This window comes from Panthera leo, chromosome F3 (assembly GCF_018350215.1).
Source record: "Panthera leo isolate Ple1 chromosome F3, P.leo_Ple1_pat1.1, whole genome shotgun sequence".
NCBI classification, from domain to species: Eukaryota; Metazoa; Chordata; class Mammalia; order Carnivora; family Felidae; genus Panthera; species Panthera leo.
The window spans coordinates 41,729,278-41,750,970 of record NC_056696.1 but is presented as its reverse complement, the minus strand read 5'-3'; the positions used below and the strand labels follow the sequence as shown (position 1 = coordinate 41,750,970).

General features: G+C 38.7%; 1 protein-coding gene across 13 annotated transcripts in view; it reads left to right on the top strand.

The window, feature by feature from the left end:
• Positions 1 to 65: 65 nt before the first annotated feature.
• LOC122212131 (alpha-1,3-mannosyl-glycoprotein 4-beta-N-acetylglucosaminyltransferase-like protein MGAT4E) overlaps positions 66 to 21,693 on the top strand; it is a 31,550-nt gene continuing 9,922 nt past the window's right edge. For 5 of the 13 annotated variants that reach the window (XM_042925827.1, XM_042925823.1, XM_042925826.1 and 2 more), the window contains exons 1-2: positions 66 to 282; positions 592 to 660. The gene's annotated coding sequence lies outside the window, so the exon portion shown is untranslated. The remainder of the gene's footprint in view (positions 283 to 591; positions 661 to 21,693) is intronic. The other 8 variants (XM_042925829.1, XM_042925824.1, XM_042925818.1 and 5 more) reach the window with 5 other exon arrangements.

Below are 21,693 nucleotides of genomic sequence, written 5' to 3'. Positions count from 1 at the left end.
ACGCCCCATTTGGAAACCAATCACGGCCTGGTCTGAGGAGTACGTCATCATCCAGCGCCCACGAATCACCTGCGTCTGGGTTCCGTACCGAATCGACCTGAGTCTGGGTTGCCGTTGTTCTGGGCTGTGTGGGGTTTCGCCGCACCTCTTGAGAGGTAATTGGTGTCGCAGACCTGGAACCCACGCCGGCGTGGACTAGAACTGCGTTTACACCCTGGTATCCACGATTTTTCTGCTACCGCCTGTGTCCACACTCCAGGCTCACTTCAGACCCAAATATCCGTACGTGGTCAGCTTTGTGCTTGTTAGTCCAACCTGGGTCTTTAAGAGTCTTCACTCTGATTGCTTATCCAAAAGTTATAAAGTTCTGAACTCTCAAAATGGAGAAGGAGGTTCTTAAAAGTTTTTCAATGTACCACCGTCCCCCAAACAAAATACTAGAAGGATCGATGAGGAGAGAAAATTGCCTTTGTATTGATAGAGAAAAAAGTCGCCGAGTGAAGGTTACAGCAGGACCCTGGACTAAGCGCTAGTACGAATAAGAAGTTAGTGTTCTGAGTTATGTTCTTTGTCCTTCTGGCTTCCTTGCAGCTCCCAAAAGATGCTGGTACTGGTCTTGACATCCAAACTGCAGGACCCACTAGCGAATGCCACCCTAAGGTATTTAGGAGACTCCGGTTTTTAATGTGATTACGTAATACATAAAAGTTCATTAGGAGCAAACCACTGGCCTTTTATTAACATTGTGCTAATAGGCTTGAATCAATTAGAAGTTATAATTGAAGCTGAATATACTTGATTATAATTGAGCTATTCAAACTTAATTTATCTAAAGTATAACATAAAACAAGGGTCTAATAGACTGTTACGTAAAAGAGAATTGTTCCAAATTTTTACATGTGTACACAATTCATGTTTGTCGTCAAGTTCAAAATGCAGCCAGCAGAGTGTAATCATAAAAAAAATTACCAAGACCAACGTTCATGTTGATTTCTAATGATTGATACTTTGTTGAAAACACTTGGGCATTGGGATTCTGGAGGAAATCAAAGGTGCAAAAAAATAAGGTTTTAACTGAGGTGTTCTCATTTTCAACAGTATGATTACTCCTCTAATGCTTCGGAATGAAAGAAGTCTAATCCCGAAACTGTTTATTTCATCTTTTAAAATTTCAAGAGTAGAAGTAAGGCCACTCAGACTGTTAAGTCCTATGGCCACTTTAGTGGAACAAAACACCTATAGATCTTTTATTCCACTTTCTATTAAAAAGCAACAATTTTTAATTAATGGCACTCTTAGCTTCCAGATCCAAAGACACAGGTTCTTTCTAGAAAGACAAGTTGTAAAAGTTACTAAAAGAGTTGTTGTATCTAAATGCAAGCAGCATGTAGCTATTAACCTGGTATTAAGAAGGAAGGAGAATATTGTCCTAAAATCTTTGTTCTCACCAAAGTGGAAGTTCTAGGTTATATCTATCCTACTTTTTTGGTATTAAATCATCCTTTATTTTAAGCTAATAGTAAATGATAGTGGTGGTGGTTTGTTTTGTTTTGTTTTGTTTTGAGGTCCTTTCTTGTCAAAACTTAAATGTGGCAAATGTATGCTGTTTATCAGAATCTTTAAAATTTTAATAGCATGTGAAACCCTAAAGCCTAGTAACCATTGCTTTGGAGACATTGGAAAATTATTCCTTCTAATTTGAAGAAATACATAACAGTAAAATTTTCTGTTGGAGACAGTATAAAGCAAAAGAGAAAAGTAATAAAGAGTATGGATTCTGAAGTCAGACTTACCTGGGTTCAAAAAAATATCTCTGCCACTTATTATCCATGTGACCTTGGAAAAGTTATTTAATCTCCCTGGACTTCAGTTTCCTGTCTATAAAGATAATGATAATACCTGCTTAATAGGGTTATTGAAATAATAAAATTAATTCATGGAAAGTATTTAATCACAATGGAATATTACTCAGCCATCAAAAAGAATGAAATCTTGCCATTTACAATGATGTGGATGGAACTAGAGTGTATTATGCTAAGTGAAATAAGTCAGAAAAAGATAAGATACCATATGATTTCACTCATATGTGGAATTTAAGAAAAAAACCGATAAAGGAGAAGGGAAGGGAAAATAAAATAAGACAGAAACACAGAGGGAGGCAAACCATAAGAGGCTCTTAACTAGAGAGAACGAACTGAGGGTTGCTGGATTGACTAGATGGGTGATGGGCATTAAGGAGGACACTTGTTATAATGAGCGCTGGGTGTTGTACGTAAGTGATGAATCACTGAATTCTACTCCTGAAGCTAATATTGCACTGTATATTAACTAACTTGAATTTAAAGAAAATTTTGGAAAAAATAATAAATAATACATAGTAATCACTCAGTAAAGGTCAGCTACTATTATGGTGATGATAGTTAAAATTGTGGTGGTGGTGGTTATTTAAAGGGACCTAAGATGACTAAGGTCCTTTTTGCTTCTGCATGAGGAGAGAAAACATGGGGAAATTGAACCAAGGCATACATTCTAGTTGATTGAATAGACTAGCTGATGTTTACTGAGTACTTACCATGCAGTGACAAGTGCCAGAATTCAGACTGAGGACTGTCTTCAAAGCTCATATGTAAAACCACTGCACTATACTACCTCTAAAATGAAGAAAATCATATGAAAACTTTGGCTTTGAATAATATTAATAGCCTAAACAGACGTGGAGTCAAACTGTGGCTAAAAGGGGGAAAATCTATAAGAGAGAAAACAAACCAAAAGGTACTTCATGAATTTCTATCATGTGCCCAAGCTGTAGACAAGGTGTGTGAAGAACCCGATTCAAAGTAAGATTCAGTAGCACTCAAAAAAGTACATTAATTAAATCTGGAGAAAAGTGCCTATGACTAACTTTTTATATGCCTTATTTAAAATATAGTGTACGGTAGGGGCCCCTACCTGACTCAATATCAGCTCAAGTCATGATCTCACAGTTCCCGAGTTCAAACCCTAAGTTGGGCTCTGTGCTGACAGTGTGGAGCCTGCTTGTGATCCTCTCTCTCCCTCTCTTTCTGTCTCTCTCTCTCTCTCTCTCTCTCAAAATAAATAAACATTTAAAAATAAAATAAGTGTATGGTAAAAATAGTTATGTTAAGATGGAGTCTCAGTTAAAAATAATAATATAAAAAGTAGCTTAGTAAGGGGGAGCTCCGTTTCTAGAAGCAGATATCTGGGTTTAAATCCCTTTTCCTCCACTTAATAGCTACCTGACCTTGGAGGTGAAGAAAAACACTTTTCTTCTGCCATCTTATATTCTGTTGCTGGAGTCTTGCAAATTAAACTGACAAAAGACAAATGAACAGGAGGGGGAAAAACACTTTATTTACATGTGCCGCATGCACACATGTGGGAGACGTCAGTGATAACTCAAAGAAGATAGGATTTCCTATCTGTATACCACCTTACTAGGTAAAGGAGAGGAAGAGAAAGGCACTAACAGGAAAACAAATGACTTTTTGGAAAGAAATTATTTTCAGGAGAACAAACAGGAAATTAAAAGTTTGTGATAATGCTTCTCTATCTTGGTATGAGTGGTGTTTTCATGTTCTTCAGGGCCATAACATTTCCCTAAATAAGGGATTTGAGGTAGATTTTATTCTCATTCTTCCTTCTGGGAGTAGATCTGCCCTCGGGGAGAATTTATGGTAGTCTTATTTCCCAGAAGTTGTTACTTTTAGTCAGAAAATGAAAGCTTTAAGCCTTTTTTTTTTTTTTTTTTTTTTTTTTTTTTTTTTTTTGCATCTGTTGAATCTCAGATGCTCTCAGCTTAATCTTTATGCCAAAGTGGCATATCTGGGGGTGCCATATTCTGATCCCCTCAACCTTGAGCAAATTACTTAAAGTTTTAGTGGAACATGGTCACACCTGTTGGTTTATGTATTATCTGTGGTTACTTTCCCTCAAAACTAAAATAGTTACTGTTTACAGCAAGTTTGTCAATTCCTAGTTTAGAATGAAGTTGCTGGGCAGCCTACACCACATGGGGGCAATAGAGCTTCATTACAGGATCACCATTTTACGGACAACAAAACTCGAAAACTAATTCTGCTAAACTAAACATATCAGCAATTATAGAAATGAATATATTTTTCCTATCTATAAGCTCCTTTCTCCAAGGTTCCAATCACGCACGAGTCTTTTCTGTCTTGAAAACATCTAAGCCAGGGTATCCAGCTGGCTTAGCCAGTACAACGTATGAGTCTTGATCTCCGGGTTTTGAGTTTGAGCCCTATGTTGGGTGTGGAGATTACTTAAAAATAGGATGTTTTTCAAAAACATATATGCCAAACACATATCCCCATATCCCTCCCAATAGAGCTTTTACCCGTGACCTTTGTTTCTTCAGCACCTGGTCATTTCTGGTGTCTTTGAACTCTGGCTTCAAAACTCATTTGTTTATTGAAAGGTTGCTCTCTAGGGTCACCAATGACCTCCTAACTGCATTTTCTGAATTCTCATTCTAGTATTTCTATTGAGATCCTATCCTCCTTGAAACCCTCTATTCCATGACACGTCACATACTTAGTTCTCTCGCTATCTGGCCGCTTTCAATGAAAAAGCTGTTTGTTCTTCTCCTTTAACCAGTATTCTCTTAATATGCTCTGTTTAGGATGGGTATCAGTCCAAGTAGGTGCACTGATTTGCTTTTGTAAATTGTTACTAGCCCTACAAAGTTTGGGAATCAGGTTGTTAACTGACAAGGGGAAGCCATGGTTTAGTTTGAAATGGGACCAGATAAGAAGGAATTGATATTAATTGAAGAGGTTTGATCAACCATCATGTCCAAAGGGCAGACCATAATAAGTTAGGGGGTAGAACTTCCTTAGCCTCATAAGCCCGTGCTTCGTGACTCAGTCAGCTTTGAGGGCTAGACTCAAGTCTAACCTTAGAGACCTTTATACTGTATCCTCTGTTAGGGGACACCTGTTCTGTTCCTTTCTTCTGGATAACATAGGAGCTCTGTGTTATGCAAAAAAAGAAGAAGAGAAGAAGGAGAAGAAAAGGAGAAGAGAAGAAGAAGGAGAAAGAGAAGAAGAAAAGAAGAGCACCTGGGCACCTGGGTACGCAGTTGTTCTACCTCTCAGTGAATGCTAACATAAACTGAGCTACATGAAATGGCTTTGAGGACCAAGTCTTAGCCACATGGGACGAGTTGACAGCTCCCAACTGTGCATGTGGAAGAACTTTGAAATGCTGGCCACATTTCCCCCTAGACCTTCGGACTCTGGCTCCAACTGACAACCATATTATTACCTAAAATACCTAAACCTTCTACTTTACCTCACACATCAGCTTACATACTGTGCAAATCAAAAACAACCTCCCTATCCTACCTTGTCATCAGAAGCCTGGATAAATAAATCACATACCAGGAGATGTTTCTTCACCTGACGTGAAAGAAACTGATCCTGATGTCTTAAGTATGACCGAATATACCTGGTTCTAATGGACTGCTTCCTGGTCAAGTGGATAAGGTTTGTATAGGAAAGCATATCTGGCAAGAAAGACAGAAGCATACTCCCCAAGAAACACAGCATATGAGGTGAAGATGGTATTTCTCCTGACTTCTGACTCAAACTAGGTTTTCTGTGTCATTACAATTCCTCTTGAGATCCAGGTTCATTCCTTTCCTTGTTTTCATGAGACACCCCTGAGATCTTAAAAACAATTTCTTTAATGTTTATTTATTTTTGAGAGAGAGCGAGAAAGGCAGAGCATAAGAAGGGGAGGAGCGGAGAGAGGAAGACACAGAACAAGAAGCAGGCTCCGGGCTCCAAGCTGTCAGCACAGAGCCCGACGTGGGGCTCGAACTCACGGACCATGAGATCATGACCTGAGCCGAAGCCAGACACTCAACCGACTGAGCCACCCAGGCACCCCAAGACACCCCCTGAGATCTTAAGCTACTTTGAGTTGGTTCTTTTTGTTTTTAACTAAAGAACCCTGATTGCTTTGTTCTCTAAGCCTGAAACCTACCTGTACCAACTTGCAGTGCAGATTCAGCAAGCCACTGGCTCCCCCTGGGGGAGGGAGGGCAGCACATTTTGTGAACAAGAAAAACATCCCATTTTTAAGATGGCTGCAGCTTCAACAGGATGGCAAACAACTTAAGCAGATGACCAACATTCTGGGCCATCTCCATAAACCTTAGATTTTAATGAATGTCCATCTTTTGGCATTAGCCCAAAGAGTATGTTGGGCTCTTGTGATAGATGACCTTGTATTCTTCCTTGGAATAATGAATGGGTTTCTCATAGCCTCATAGAATAGTTGTCATCTGTTTATATGACATCTTGACTTATATGCCCATTTAACCTCTCATGATTCCCTGACCTGGGCCACAGCACCTCTGAGATAATCTTGAGAAATTCATAGTGGAAGTTCTAAAGGGAGAATTCTTGAACAACATTCTGTCCTTCCAAGACATCTATATGAAGCTGGACAAGTTATCAGTGGTCCTGGAGTAGCAAGCCTCTGGATAATCAAGGCTGTCCAATAATTTCCAGAGAATACTGGATAAGAACAGCAGTTCAGTACCTATTCTTTGCTTACGGAATCCAAAGACCAGTAGATAAGAAAGAGAAGGGGTGGGACGCCTGGGTGGCTCAAGTTAGTTAAGCATCCAACTTTGGCTCAGGTCTATGAGTTAGGGCCCCGCATTGAGCTCTGTGCTGACAGCTCAGAGCCTGGATCCCACTTCAGATTCTTTGCCTCCCTCTCTTTGCTCCTCCTCCTCCCCCCCACCTCAAAAATAAACATTAAAAAAATAATTAAAAAAAGAAAGAAAGAGAAGGGGTTTATCTGGTATTTTTTTTAAATATTTTTTTTAACGTTTATTTATTTTTGAGACAGAGAGAGGCAGAGCATGAACGGGGGAGGGTCAGAGAGAGAGCGAGACACAGAATCGGAAGCAGGCTCCAGGCTCTGGGCCATCATCAGCCCAGACCTCGACGCGGGGCTCGACGCGGGGCTCGACGCGGGGCTCGAACTCACGGACCGTGAGATCGTGACCTGAGCTGAAGTTGGACGCTTAACCGACTGAGCCACCCAGGCACCCCGGGGTTTATCTGGTATTTATCTGTAGCAAAGACTATCTCACTCCTTTGCTCCAATCTTGATCTAGTTTGACCGAGCTCAGCCTAACAAGATACTTCCAACATAAGGTACAGTCATAAAGTGCTCTCTGGGCCTGCTTCTCCAGTATCTTTGTGCTTGAGGCCAGAACCACAGAATTTATCTCAGAAGCTAGAACACCAAGAGCCATCAGAAGTAACTCCACTAAGAAATATCCCTGACTAAGGCTTCTTATTTTTGTATATTTCAGTAAATGCATTTTTAGTTTTAATTTATGATTAGTTCTTTTTAAAAATCTATTTGTTTATTTTTGAGAGAGAGAGCACAAGCAGGGGAGGGGTCAGAGAGAGGGAGAGAGAGAATCCCCAGGAGGCTCCACACTGTCAGTGCAAAGCCCGACACGGGGCTCAATCCCACGAATGTGAGATCATGACCTGACCCAAGATCAAGAGTGGGACGCTTAACTTACTGAGCCATCCAGGCACCCCTAGTTAGTTCTCTTTCATAGCTACACAATCCTAATTAATATCTGACTCTTTTGTTTTATAGCCTTTTGTTCTAGCTTTAAGGATAGTATTCTTTTATTTATCTCCTTGAGGGGTCTTGATCATACTCATTTAAAGCCCTCCTTTAGCACCTGTTGGGATGAGCACTGGGTGTTGTATGGAAACCAATTTGACAATAAATTTCATATTAAAAAAATAAAATAAAGCCCTCCTTTAATCGATTGCTGAATTGTTCACCTTTTCTCAGGAGTCAATGCTTCTATTCATTCAGTTTATTGGCTATCTTTGACTTTATGCTTTGAACTTTAAGTCTGCAAACTTATTTCTTTTAAACATTAGTGTTTCATTAAATGCCTGGGTACCACAGCCTAGCCAAGTTGTTACAGAAAATAACCATTACCCCTAATGATAAGATTTGCTATAGAATTACAGTATTCAAGGTAGTGTGATACTGGCAAAGGTATAGACACATCGATTAATGAACCAGAAGAGAACATCCTGAAATAATCTCACACAAATGTGGCCCATTGATTTTTTACAGAGGTGCAAAAGCAATTTCAATGGGAAAAAGGTAGTCTTGTTGACAAAGGTGTTAAAACAACATCAGTAGGCAAAAAATAAGCATCGATCAAATATTTTTTAATGCTTATTTATTTTTGAGAGAGAGACAGACAGAGTGCAGGCAGGAGAGGGGCAGAGAGAGAGGGAGACACAGAATTGGAAGTAGGCTCTAGGCTCCGAGCTGTCAGCACAGAGCCTGACATGGGGCTCGAATTCATGAGGTTAGAGATCATGACCTAAGCTGAAGTCAGCCACCCAGGTGCCCCAAAATAAGCATTGATCTAAACCTCATACTTTATATAAAAATTGACTCAAAAACTATCATATATGAATGTAAAATGTAAGACTAGAAACTACTTAGAAGAGAACATGGGAGAAAGCCTTTAAGACCTGGGGATAGGCCAAGAGTTCTTAAATATGACACCAAAACCACAAGCCACAAAACAAAAATTGATAAATTGGTCTTCAACTTGGTTTTCAAAATGAGAATTTTTGCTCTGCAAAAGGCACCGTTAAAAGAATGAGAAGACAAGCTTTAGATTGGGAGAAAATATTTGTAAATCACATATCTGACCAAGGATTTGAATGAAGTCCTTTAAAGAACTCTCAAGACTTAACAGGAATAATACAAACCACCCAGTTTTTTAAATGGACTAAGACACTTTAACAAAAAGGATATGCAGACAGCAGGTAAGCACATGAAAATATTTTCAAAAGATGCCATTAGAGAAATTTAAATTAAAATCATAACGAGGTACAATTATACAACTGTTAGAATGGCCAAAACTAAAAATACTGGCAATACCAAGTGCCGACAAGGATGCAGAACAGCTGGAACTTTCATACATTGCTAGTAGGGATGCAAAATGGTACAATTTAGCCTCAATTCAGCATTTTCTTGTAAACTTACACATACACTTACCATATTATTCAGAAATCATATTCCTGGATATTTACCCAGGAGAAATTAAAATCTGTGTTCATACAAACCCCTGTATACAAATGAATCTCAAAGATATGCTGAATGAAAGAAGTCTCAAAAAGCTAATATGATTCCTATTCTATGGAAATCTCAAAAAAAAAAAAAAATACAGTGATGGAGAACAGTTAAGGAGAGGTTGCCAGGGATTAGGAATGGGGCGGGGGTGATAATAAAAGGATACCACAAAAGAATTTTAGTAGAAGGCTGGGACTGTTCTGTATGTTGATTATGGTGGTTGTCGTATAGCTATGCATGTGTTAACATTTATAAAATTGTACACCAAAAAGGTTTCACAAGGGTGAGAGTGGATCTCTTCACTGACTCTACTGAATCAAAGTCAAATCTTTTGTTCTCTGTCTTTAAGAGTCTCTTAGGGCTTGCTTCCCTCTCTGTTTTTCTCTTATTTTTCCTTCCTCTCCCCTATGTTCATCTGTTTTGTTTCTTAAATACCACATGTGTGTGAAATCATATGATATTTCTCTTTCTCTGACTGACTTATTTCTCTTAGCATAATACACTTTAGTTCCATCCATGTTGTTGCAAATGGCAAGATTTCATTCTTTCTGATCGTTAAGTTGTATTCCATTGTATATATATACCACATCTTCTTTACCCATTCATCAGTCGATGGATATTTGGGCTCTTTCCATAATTTGGCTATTGTTGATAGTGCTGCTATAACAGTGGTATGCATGTGCCCCTTTGAATCCGCATTTTTGCATCCTTTGGATAAGTACCTAGTCGTGCAGTTGCTGGGTTGTAGGGCAATTCTATTTTTAATTTTTTGAGGAACCTCCATACTGTTTTCCAGAGTGGCTGCACCAGTTTGCATTCCCACCAACAGTGCAAAAGAGTTTCCCGTTCTCTGTATCCTCGTCCACATCTGTTGTTTCCTGAGTTGTTAATTTTAGTCATTCTGGCTGGTATGAGATGGTATCTCATTATGGTTTGATTTGTATTTCTCTGATGATGAGTGATGTTGAGAATGTCTTCATGTGTCCGTTAGCCATCTGGATGTCTTCTTTGGAAAAGTGTCTATTCTTGTCTTCCACCCATTTGTTAACTGGATTGTTTTTTGGGTGTTGAGTTTGGTTAAGTTCCTATAGGTTTTGGTACTAACCCTTTATCTGATATGTCATTTGCAAAGATCTTCTCCCATTGTGTCGGTTGCCTTCTAGTTTTGTTGATTGTTTCCTTCACTGTGCAGAAGCTTTTTATTTTGATGAAGTCCCAATAGTTCATTTTTATTATTATTTCCATTGCCTCTGGAGGCATGTCTAGTAAGAAGTTGCTGTGGCTGAGGTCAAAGAGGTTGCTATCTGTGTTCTCCTCTAGGATTTTGATGGTCTCCTGTCTCACATTTAGGTCATTCATCCATTTATATTTATTTTTGTGTGTGATGTAAGAAAGTGGTTCAGTTTCATTCTTCTGCATGTTGCTCTTTTCCCAGCACCATTTGCTGAAAAGACTGTCTTTTTTTTCCATTGGATACTCTTTCCTTTGTCAAAGATTAGTTGGCCATATAGTTGTGGGTCCCTTTCTGGGTTCTCTATTCTGCTCCATTGATCTATGTGTCTGTTTTTGTGCCAGTACCATACTGTCTTGATGATTACAGCTTTGTAATACAGCTTGAAGTCTGGAATTGTGATGCCTCCAGCTTTGGTTTTCTTTTTCAGGATTGCTTTTGGCTATTCGGGGTCTTTGGTGGTTCCATACAGATTTTAGGATTGTTTGTTCTAGTTCTGTGAAGAATGCTGGTGTTATTTTGATAGGGATACCATTGAATGTGTAGATTGTTTTGGGTAGTATAGACATTTTAACAATATTTGTTATCCATGAGCATAGAATGTTTTTCCTTTTCTTTGTGTTGTCTTCAATCTCTTTCATAGGCTTTCTGTAGTTTTCAGAGTACAGATCTTTTACCTCTTTGGTTAGATTTATTCCTAGGTATCTTACAGTTTTTGGTGCCATTGTAAATGGGATCAATTCCTTGATTTTCTGCTGTTTCATTATTGATGTATAGAAATGCAACCAATTTCTGCACATTGATCTTATATCCTGTGACTTTGCTGAATTCACGTATTAGTTCTAACAGCTTTTTTTGGTGGAGTCTTTCAGGTTTTACAGGTAGACTATCATGTCATCTGTGAAGAATGAAAATTTGACTTTTTGCTAGTTTGTATGCCTTTTAATTCTTTTTGTTGTATGATTGCTGAGGCTAGAACTTCCAGTACTATGTTGAACAACAGTAATGAGAGTGGACATCCCTGTCATGTTCTGGATCTTAGGGGGAAAGCTCTCAGTTTTTCCCCATTGAGGATATTAACTGTGGGTTTTTCATATATGGCCTTTATGATGTTGAGGAACGTTCCTTCTATCCCTACTTTCTTAAGGGCTTTTATCAAGAAAGGATGCTGGATTTTGTCAAATGATTTTTCTACATCTGTTGAGAGGATCATATGGTTCTTATCCTTTCTTTTATTAATGTGATATATCACATTTATTGATTTGTGAATAGTGAACCAGTCCTGCAGCCCAGGAATAAATCCCATTTGATCATGGTGAATAATTGTTTGAATATAGTGTTGAATTAAATTTGCTAGTATTTTGTTGAGACTTTTTGCATAGGATTGATATTTTCTGATGCTATTATAAATAATATCATTTGGAATCTTTATTTTCTGATTATTTGTGTTTAGTATATAGAAAATACAGTTGGTATTTATATATAGACCTTGTATTCAGTGACCTTGCTAAATTCACATATTAATTCTAACAGTTTGTAAATTCTTTGTTATTTTTTTTATATAATCACATTAAAATTTTATCTCTTTCTTTCCAAGCCATATGCCTTTTCTTACTTTTTCCCCTTATTGAACTGGCTGGACCTTCATTACAATGTTGAATAGAAGTTATGACAGAGGGCATCCTTGTTTATTCTCATTCTCAGAGGTGGGAAAGCTTTCAATAATTTACCATCACATACACACACACACACACACACACACACAAGATATTATTCAGCCTGAAAAATGAAGGAAATCCTGCCATTTGCAATAAAATGGATAAACCTAGAGGACATTACCCTAAGTGAAATAAGCCAGACTGAGAAAGACAAATAATTACTTACATGCGAAATCTTTTTTTTTTTTTAATGGCAAATTCATAGAAATAGAGTAGAATGGTGGTTGCCAGGGTCTTAAGGGGTGGGGGAAAAGGGTGGGGCTGATAAAAAAAAAAAGAGTACAAACTTCCAATTATAAGATGAATAAGGTCTTGGGGCACCTGGGTAGCTGAGTCAGCTAGGCATCCTACTCTTGATTTTGGTTCAGGGTCATGGGATTGAGCCCCGTGAGGCTCCACTGAGTGTGGAGCCTGCTTAAAATGTTCTCTCTCTTCCTCTGCCCCTCTCCCCTGCTTGTACTCTCTTTCTCTCTCTAAAGAAAAGGGAAAAAAAAGATGAATGAGGTGCCTGAGTGGCTCAGTCAATTAAATATCCAGCTTCAGCTCAGGTCATGATCTCGAAGTTCATGGGTTCAAGCCCCAGGTAGGGCTCTGTGGTGGCAGCAGGGGAGCCTACTTCAGATCCTGTCTCTCTCTCTGCCCCTCCTCCATTCTCTCTCTCTCTCTGTCTCTCAAAAATAAAATAAATATAAAGATGAATAAGGTCTGAAGCTATAATGTATAACATGGTAACTACAGTTGATAATACTGTATTGTGTAACTGAAGTTTGCTAAAAGAGTAGAACTTAAGTGTTCTCACACACACACAAAGAGGTAAATGTGCGAGGTGATTAATGTGTTAATTAACTTGATGATGGGAATCTTTTCACAATGCATATGTGTATCAAATCAAAATGTTGTACACTTTAAAAATAAATAAATATAAGTAAATAATAATTCGCCATTAAGAATTTTGGGGAAGAGGAGTAAATAGTCCAATTAGATTAAAGTAATCTCCCCACTATTCCTACTTGCTAAGAGTTTTTACCATGAGTGAATGTTGAATTTTACCCAGTGGTTTTTCTTCATCTATCAAGATGATAACTCCTGGAAAATTTATCATCTAGTTATGATGTATTATACTCTTTATATATTGCTGGATTCAGTTTGCTAATATTTGCTTAGGATTTTTACATCTACATTCTCATGAGATTGGTTGTAATTTTCCCTTTTATGATATCTTTGTTAGATTTTGGTATTAAAATATGCTGGCCTCATAAAAACCAGTTGGGAAGTAGTACCTCCTCTAGTTTTTGAGAGAATTTATTTAAGGAGAATTCACCTTAATATTTAGGAGAATTCACCCATGAAGGTATCTGGGCCTGTACTTTTTTGTGTGGGGGAAATGAATCATGAATTCAATTTCATTAGTAGATCAAGAACCAGTAGGGCTTTCTTTCTTCCTGTGTTAATTTTTATAAGTTGTTTTTTGAGAATTTTGTCCATTTCATCTAAAATATTGTCAAATTTATGGTTTATTATCTTGCTAGTAGTTTAATATCTGTGGAGATTTGTTTATACTTTTTTCCTGATCAGTCTTGCCTAGAGGTTTATCAATGTTACTGCTTTTTAAAAGTACCAACCTTTAACTTTGTTCATTTTCTCTATTGTACTTTCTCCCCCCTGTTTCATTTATTTTGGATCTTCTCTTCATTACAGCACGTGTAAAGACACTGTGTGTGTGTGTGTGTGTGTGTGTGTGTGTGTGTGTGTGTAAATACAGTGGTATGGGAACAAAAGTGCTAGCCATAGTATGGTGGGAGATGAGGCCTAGAGAGTGTGCAGTGAGAAATGCAGAGGCCTAACAATGACCGTCCCTGAGGAAACTGTTATGTAAAGAGCAGATGGAAGGAAGGAGAGGGAACCAAAAAGGAAAGTGAAGATATGAGAACCAGAAGAGTGCCATCTCACCAAAGCAAAGGGAGTCTAAGCATTCTAGGAAAGAAGGGGCAGCCGACAGTGCCAAGCATCAGAGTATGCACACTAGTTAAAACTCCTTGAGGGGCGCCTGGGTGGCTCAGTCGGTTAAGCGGCCGACTTCGGCTCAGGTCATGATCTCGCGGTCCGTGAGTTCGAGCCCTGCGTCGAGCTCTGTGCTGACAGCTCAGAGCCTGGAGCCTGTTTCAGACTCTGTGTCTCCCTCTCTCTGACCCTCCCCTGTTGATGCTCTGTCTCTCCCTGTCTCAAAAATAAATAAAACGTTAAAAAAAAATTAAAAAAAAAACCTCCTTGAAAATAACATTAGTCAACTCAACTAGCACCAAACTAAACAGGACATTTGTTTATAATAAGTAGTACAGCACAGTGGTTAAAAGGACAGACTCTGGCATCCCCTGGGTTCATATATCTGCTCTCCTACTATCCCAGCTGTGTGATTGAGGGCAGATTATTTAACCTCATCTGATTACCCTTTCATCTGTTCAATGGGAAAAGCAATGGTACCACTGCTAGCTTTGAGTAGGACCTAGAGCAATAAACAGTTTTGTAACCAGTAAGCTTATAGAGCCAACTACGCTGCCACTTGGGCCTTATGATCCAGCAGACCCAATGGTATTGCTAGTATGTCTGACAGACTGAGATGCTGTCAGTGATGCCCCAGATATTCTGATTCATTTCCTTTGGACTCGACTTGGGCATGCCACATCACCTTCTCGTACCCACATTCAATCCATCAGTACTGCTGGTCAAATCAATTTCCAAAATATTACAAACCCAACTATATTTCTGTTTCCATTATAAAACTACCATCTTCTCTTACCTGAACACCTGTAATACGTAAGTCTTTTCTTCCTTCTGCTGTTTGCCCACTCTCAAATTCTCTCTCTATACTGAAGCCTGAGCAGTTTTTAAAAATATAAGTAAAATCATATGATTTCCTTGCGTAAAGCCCTTCCGTATTTTCCGATTACATTAAATTTAAGCCCAAATTTCTTACCATGGTTATAAGGTCTTAAATTAGTGGTTCCCAACCTTGGCTACATTTTAGAATCACTTGGAGATCTTTTAAAATATTAATATATTCATAGCTAACATACATATACTGCTTAGCATGAGCCAGACACTCTATTATACTCTATATATAAAATATAGTATATCATTATACAATGGCTATATATATAATTTTTTATATGTAGTATATATATAAACATATATACTATATTCTCTATGTATAATATGCCATATAGTTTATACATATACATATATGTTTATCCATATAGCTATAGGACATCAAACCCAATGAAGTAGGTGTTATTATCATCCTCATTTTATAAATGTAACTTTTTTTCACCTCAGTGAGATCTCATACATGTCCATCTAAATACAGAAATCTAAATCTAAATCTAAATCTAAATCTAAATCATATTGGAACATTACCTACTAAGGAATCTGAGAAATGTAGGTTTTAGCTTGCCAGCCTCTGCAGAACAAGGAAGCATATTTAGAAAAACATTGAACTGGCTGCTGAGCAAACAAACCCACATATTCACCAAAGTGTGTACATGCTAGATATCAGAGCTTCCTTCCTTCAAGTAACCCCCACCCTTGGAATAGAGGTGAAGGTTCTACTCATCCCCCACCCCCATTCAGAGCAATGACTGTCAGAAGGGTGTTCCCTGGCAGGGGCAACCAACTTTGACTTTCAAGCCCTATTGGATTTTATTCCGTTTCATCTTGCTTTCATTTGTCTGGATGAAGCCCCAGTGGAAGCCCCAAATTCTGTCTCCTCTAGGACTGGCACAGGAGAGAAAATCACACGGGGAGAGGGATAGCTAAACTTTGTAGCTCAACTCTGCCTCCCCAAGAGTCACCATCACCTGGAGGGGAAACTCTGTCATTAACTCCTACTCTACCCATAGCAGAAAGGCACTCTTCTCCAGTTACTGCTCCAACACTGGACAACTGCATAAATTCTTCTTGGTTCAGTAATGCGAGTCGGGGTGTGGGATGGGAAATGAACATGGAGAGCCTGAGAATGGACAGCTGGATTACTAGGTCTTGTTCATCATCCATGTCCTATGACCTCCAACTATAACTCCTTGAGTATGGGATTCTTTCTTCTGCTCATTCCCCACCCAATTCCATAACAAGTGCCCTCAAAAGGATGTTTTACATTAAAGGATGTGTTTTTCCTTCCTTTTACCCTTAACCTTCCCCCTATCATTCAAGCAGTCCAAGGGCTCTCTATGTATACATTCTGGTATTTTCAAAGGTAAGGTCAGGATAGTTCAAAAACACCATGCCTGTGAGAATGAGCAAAGCAAGTAGGAACTAAATTCTGGAACTTGCTTCTCTATACCTTCTTCTAAATCCCTGGGGATTAATGAATTACAATTGGAGGAATGTCTCCCCCTAATGCTGTTTGTCCTGGGGTGAGATGGGTGGCAGACTAGGTAGTATGACTAAAGCAGTTGTTTTGTGAGTTGGGTGCAATTGCCTGTGGTTTTCTGGTGCCAGCAGCTCTCCACCCCTGGGTTCATCCACCTCCCGTGACCTGAGCTCACTGGGATTGCCTGGTCTAGCCTCAAAGGTTTGACATATATATTTCTGGTAACATTATAGCAAACATTTTACTAAACCAAAGCCAAATAGGCAGCTAGAAAAGCTGTTTGCTACCTCTTACTCATGCCAAGCAAGACTGGAGAATAGCATGATGGGAGAACAGATTTTGACGGAAGAAGGATTTAGGTGGAATTTCGTAGCTTACGGAGTCAGTTGCCTTTTTACCAAACTTGCTCCTACACCAAAAGAAAACCTAATGAACTTATTTATACAGAAAGGATTTTAAGCAAACCTGTACAAACACACCTAACATGCCGTAAGAAAAAGATGCCTGTTTAGTTTGCTTCCAGCACGCGGCATCCATTTATGGGTGCCCAGGAAACTAGGAACTCCAATACATATACTATCCTTTTCTTCACAGTACTAACAACTAGAGAGCACACGATATGTAATATTTTGTCCTTAAGTAAGTGATCATTTAAAATTCCAAGAATAAACCCACTAAGTTAACGTGAATATTTATCAAAAATACTTTTCAAAAATAATGCTTTTTTAAGAAAGAGGTTTCTCATACAAACAGTGGAACTACATCAGGATCAGCAGAAGATATGGTCCTTTTAGGAAAAAGGACTGCACACATAAGCCTAGGAGTTGAGTTTTACATCTATCTTTTAGGCAAAGAACATCTCTTTCAAATGATTCCTACAGCCAAAACCAGCTGTGACTTTCTTAGAATGGTGGGCAGAAAATAGGATCTTCATAAAACTTAAGAAGGGGCAGCTAGTTTGAGTAACACCTTAGAGAAACACTCCCAAACCCTCAAAATCACCGCATAGCTGAGCCTCTGGGGCTGAAAAACTGAAACGCTTGCCCAAGTGAAAGAGCTGTGAACACACAAAAGATTTGTGCAAATCCTGTCTCTGGTATTTGGAAGAGAGGGTTCAGTATGTGTGCTGAGGGAAGGGGGTCCCAGGTGGAATGTTCAACATCAACTGACTCTGGAGTAGCTTGACTCAGAAACACCTGGGACAGGTATTTACTCTGGGAGGAATACTAGAGTTACTGAATATAAGAATATATTTTAGAAGAAACAGCAGTCCCTGAAGAGTCAGGTAATTTTGTTTTCAGGCCCTTAGGGTTTTTTTTTTAATTTAGATATAATTCATACACCATAAAAATCACCCTTTTAAAGTGTACAATTCAGTAAGTATTTTTTAGCATATTCGCAAAGTTGTGCAACCATCACCAGTATCTAATTCCAGAACATTTTAATCACCCCCAAAAGAAACTGTTTTGTGAGAAGGGAGATGATTCGTTTTCAGAAATACCAAATAAAAGCTGCGCTGTCTAGTTAACAGTAGGTTTACAATCTGTTGGAAATATATATGAACCACCCCCCATAATGGAGTCCCAAACTCTTAGACACTTCACTTCCTGGTCTTCCTCCCCTCTCCATTTCACGGGCTTATTTTCATGGGCTTTGCAATGAGCATGCACCAAAGAACAAAGGAGGGACTGAAAGTTTCCGCCTCACCTCAGAAAATGTACATTTGTACCAATCAAACTTCTTTTGCCTTACATGGGCATAGGCGATGTCTGGGTAAGGCTGTAACCTCTGTATTACTCAGCCAATGAGGAATCAGAGGAGGGACTTGCACACTAGGAGATAAATTGTCTGCTGTAACTGCCCTGAGTGTGTCTGTCCATCAGACACCCATTCTTGCAAGGAAGTTGATCAAAGCCTTGCTTCACTGTGCGCCGAATCTCCACGTCCCTCCTTTGGTTGGGTCAGTGGGCTTATGCCATTTTCTTCCCGGCGTTTGGGAGAAGAATGAGGTATAAAGAAGTCAGCTGCAAGAGAAAGGGAGCAGGGGACGACAGTTTGGAAAGACGGTCGCCCGGAGCAACTCCTCATTCTCATATTAATTGAGAAAACCACATCAATCATCAGTAGGCATCACAATTTATTATACTGTTTAAAGAGTATTCTTAGGAGGAAAACAGAACTTGTTTAAGCACGTAGCGGGAGTAATCTGTGGTTGAGCAAGCACAAAGAATCTGATTAGACCCATAGCAGGTGGTCATGGTCTCTGAGAAAGCGGAGAAGTACCAGCAAAAGAAGCAGGTGGCTGTCCACCCTGAGCGGGCCAGGCGTTCCCAGCTGCTTGGCTTCAGCAACATAAATCAACCGCCTCCCCAGAGAGACATTTCAATAGAGGTTTTTCTTAGAGCTGTATTGTTTATTGTACAGTTCTAGTTAATGTTTTCCTCCAATATTATGTTTGAAGCATCATATCGATCCTAGGGACCACTACAGGCTTATTTCTCCCAGTTTTCATTATCAATTTTCCCTATTCCCCCCTCTCCCAAATTGCTAGCAACCTGTAATCTACTTTCTGTCTCCATAGATCTGCTATTCTGGATGTTTCATATAAATGAAATCATACAATATGTGGCCTTTTATGTCTGCCTTCTTTCACTTAGCATGATGTTTTCAAGGTTCATACATGCTATAGCATGTGTAAGCACTCCATTCCTTTTAATGTCTGACTAACATTCCATCGTATGGAATATCATGTTTTATTTATCTGTTTATCAGTTGATGGACATTTGGATTGGTTCCACTTTTAGGCTATTTCGAATAATGCTTATGTGAATATTCATGTACAAATTTTTGTGTGGACATATATTTCCATTTCTCTTAGGTACACACCTAGGAGTGGAATTGCCATGTCATACAATAACTTAATGTTTAACTTTTTGAGGAACTGTAAAACTGTTTTCCAAAGCAGTCGTACCAGTTTACATTCCCACCAACAATGTATGAGGGTTCCAACTTCTCCACATCCTCACCAACACTTGTCATTGTCTGTCTTTTTTATTATGGCCATTCTAGTAGGTATGACATAGTATGTCATTGTGGTTTTGATTTTCATTTCCCTATTGACTAATGATATTGAGCATATTTTCATGTGCTTATTAGCCATTTGTATATCTACTTTGGTAAAATGTCTATTCAAATACTTTGCCCGTTCATAAATGGGTTGTTTGTCATTTTATTGTAACAATTTTTTATATACGCTGGATACTAGTCCTTTATCAGATATATGATTTGCAGATATTCTCTCATTCTGTGGCTTGTCTTTTTCACTTTCTCCTTAGTATCCATTGAAGCACAAAGGTTTTTAATTTTGAAGAAGTCCAATTCATTACTTTCCTCTGATTGCTTATATTTTTGTTGTCATGTCTCAGACACGATTGCTTAATACAAGATTATGAAGATTTATATCTATGTTTTCTTCCAAGAGTCTTATAAATTTAGTTCTTTATCTATTTTGAGTCAGTATTTGTGGAGTAGTAGTCTAACTTCATCCTTTTGCATGTGGATATTCAGTTTCAACACGCTTTGTTGAAAAAAAAACTATTCTTTCTCCCATTTTATTATCTTGGCAATTTCTGAACTTTCTTCTATTCCATTGATCTGTGTGTCATTAATGCCACGATCACACTGTCTTAATTACTGTAGCTTTGTAGTTAAATTTTAAAATCAGGAAATGTGAGTCCCCTAACTTTGTCTGATGGTGTTTTATGGGTCTTTTCCAGATTGTTTTGGCTATTCTGGGTCCTTTACATTTCCATGTAAATTTTAGGATCAGCTCATCAATTTCTTGAAGAAGAAAAAAAACAGTTGGAATTGTGAAATCACATAGATATAGATATGGGTATATAGTAATAGATATGATAGATATAGATGATATAGATATAGATATAGATATAGATATAGATATAGATATAGATATAGATATAGATATAGATATAGATATAGATAGATATGCCCCCAATTCCTGACACAGAGCTCCCAAAACATTTATAATCTCCTGAGTGATAGGAGTATCTTTTGTTCTAATGAGCCAACTCTTGATGGGCTCCTGGATGGGGGCTAGTCACCAGAAAGACCAAGCCATGATTAGAAGCTTGGAACTTTCAGTCTTACACCCTCTCCATCCTCCAGGGAGGGAGGTGGGGCTAGAGATGGAGTTAATAATTGATCATGCCTACATGATGAAGCCTCCATAAAAATCACTAAAGTAAGGGGTTTGGAGAGCTTCCACGTTGGTGAATACATCCACATGCCAGGAGAATGGCACACTCCAATTTTATAAGAACTGAAGCTCCTACCTTTGAGACCCTTCCAGATCATGCCTTATGTACCTCTTCATCTGGGTATTCATTTGTATCCTTTATGATATAAGAAACTGGCAAATGTGTTTCCCTGAATTCTGTGAGCCACTCTAGCAAATTGCCAAATCCAAAGATGGAATTGTGAGAATCCCCAATTTATAGCCTATTGGTCAGAAATACCAGAGGCCCAAACTTGCAGTTGGCAGCTGAAGTGGGAAGCAGTCTTGTGGGACTGAGCCCTTAACCTGTAGGATCTGATATTAACTCCAAGTAGATAGTATCAGAATTGAGTTAAATTGCTTGTTGTGGAAAAACCCATATATCTGGTGTCAGAAGTGAAATGTTGTGAGTAGGTAGCCTAGAGGGAGAAACAGCGTTGTTTTATCTTGGAATTTTGATGGGGACTGTATTAAATCTGCCTATCAATTTGGGGAGTATTGTCTTAATAACATGAAATCTTCTGGATTTGTGTTATTATTCATTGATACTTAACATTAATGAGCAGGCACAAACAAATTCAGGTTTCCTAAGACCTATTCTTCTGTCATTGTTAGCCTAATCTTCCCCCAACCTATTGGGCTGTAGTGTCCAAAGCAATCCCATTGGCTGGAGGTGAAAGCTAGTGTTGCAGTGCTCTGGATGACAGAAAGATAATGTTCACCATGAAGTAGCCACTAACCCACTGGTTGTTTCGTGTACCTCCCTTTTCTGCTTTGTAGTTCAGAAACATTTCTTTGAAAGACAGAGAATCCATAAACGGGAGCAGCCTGTCAAATACGTTACCAATCATTTCATCTTTGTGGGCTGTAATGTGAAAGTCACCAAGTTAAATCC